Raw genomic sequence first — 2,101 nt, 5'->3', positions numbered from 1 at the left:
ACATACCAAGCTTTCCCGCTTTGATCTGTCTCTTTCTTGCTGGCCAGCGATTGAGCATTGGACGTGTTTAGCTGTCTCTCTCCATCTTTCGAACTTACGCTCGACAGCTCGCTCACATCTACATACCAACGTCCCAACAACCATGCTCACACACACAGAAGACGTCTCAAAGAACAAGAGCTAAATATGTATATATTTATCACCTGAATAAATGTTGTTTAAGTTGATAGTCTGGAGTTCAGCGTTCCGTTAATTTCTTAATTTTATATAGGAAAGTCAGGTATACATTTAATGATGTATAACCCACTTTCCTATAACTCTATGGGGAGAAGGTTGCTAGCACATCACCCTCTACCCACATTTTTCCCATCCACATCTTTACCATATGGGGCCCTAACAAAATCCGATAATAAGTACAGATGCAAATCTGTCTAATTATTTGTCTCCTTCTAAAATCAGGCATAACTTGGCGATCGGTCGACTTACAACACCGTCCTTCGTCTTGAGTTTACTTGGTAGAGTGTGTTTGTTAACTTGACAACAAGGCCAAGGTGAGCTCTGGTTGGCTGTATACAAATGAGTTCATTACTGGTTTCTGGAACTCTGGTAGGAAAAAAATTTTGCATACTGCTGAGCAGTTTCCTGGCGAGCTAACGATTCTGTCACCTCGCCGCTTTAACTCTCTCCCTCTCTCTCTCTTTCTCTCTCTCATAATATATTAAACTCCTGAAACATACTCCTACAGCTATATTGGTCGGTGACTTGTCTGCCACCAAAGCACAACGAATTTAAATCCACTAGGGAATTTCAGTTAACATGCAGTTAGTGTCCATAAAAAAGAGGAAGTAAATTATGTGATAGCAGTGAAATCCCACTATTTCATTAAATTTATATAACAAAAAACGATGCATAGAACGTGCATATAGCTTTTTCGCGACCACTGAACCTATCTTGTCATATATGCTCATCATATGGACAGAATGTTAATAAAGCGTCACTCGTTCAGCATTGAGTTTGTTTCTTGGAGGGTATTCACCGGCCTTCAATAATCTGTGTATGGATGCTCACATCGGCGGATAAACAAAAATTTTAATATATATAGCCGAAATTAACATTGGAAGCCTACTCATCGGATATCAGATGAGTCCCTGGTAATGTTCATTGCGTTATAATGAGCCAAAGTGTTTCTTATGTACGATCGAGGGTCTCATCAGACAGCATTTTCCTGTTTTCCTCTCTACTGTATCAAACACCTGATTCCATTTATGCACATATTTATGAAATTTCTCTTTTATATTTTGTATTTATGAAATTAGGGGATTTCATTATCGTTATTTCGAGCACAATTTACTCTTATATTATTACAACTCTAAACTGGATATTAACCGCAATTTCCACGCGGTCATTCGACCTGCCAAACATAGCAGATAAAAATCTTTCAAATCATACGCTAATACAGAAGACAGGCAAGATTAATTAAATAATGTGACGCCGGGTGCAATGTTCTTGGGAAATTACGAAATAATCACTGCTAGAATATTTCTGATCATAGGCCGTCTAGGTCCAGATTGATCAGGGGCTAAACAAATTTATGTATAAAAATAGGCGTCAACTCCAAAATGGCTTTTAATTACACCAAATATCAGTGCAACATCTATATATATATAAAATTGAGAATGTATGTCTGTGTGTGTCCAGAACTACACAACTAATTTCATTCAAATTTTACACATGCCTTACTTAGGTTCCCGGTTGTGTTTTAGTCAAAAAATTTTTTTAACTTCTTGCATACTTCCAGCCCACAGCAACATCATATCTCCTCCACTATTTAAGTATTACGTGTCAAAAGTGAAACAAAAACACTCATGTCATTCGAACCGGAATCTCAAAAACATTGTTAGTATTACATTTATGTATTTCTAACCAATTCGGAGATATTTTCTATCGAGTTGCAGATTTTCAACAATGCATTTGGTGATTATTTGCTTTATTTCTCGGGCAAAATTTACAACTTAGAATAAAAGAATAAAATTATTATTTCATTCAAAAATTGATGAGCTTTGTTTTTAGTGATGACTTGAAATGGTAAATATTTTTTCTA

This window comes from Octopus bimaculoides, chromosome 8, assembly GCF_001194135.2.
Source record: "Octopus bimaculoides isolate UCB-OBI-ISO-001 chromosome 8, ASM119413v2, whole genome shotgun sequence".
Classification (NCBI taxonomy): domain Eukaryota; kingdom Metazoa; phylum Mollusca; class Cephalopoda; order Octopoda; family Octopodidae; genus Octopus; species Octopus bimaculoides.
The sequence above is the reverse complement of the archived record's forward strand: the minus strand, read 5'-3'. Positions refer to the sequence as shown.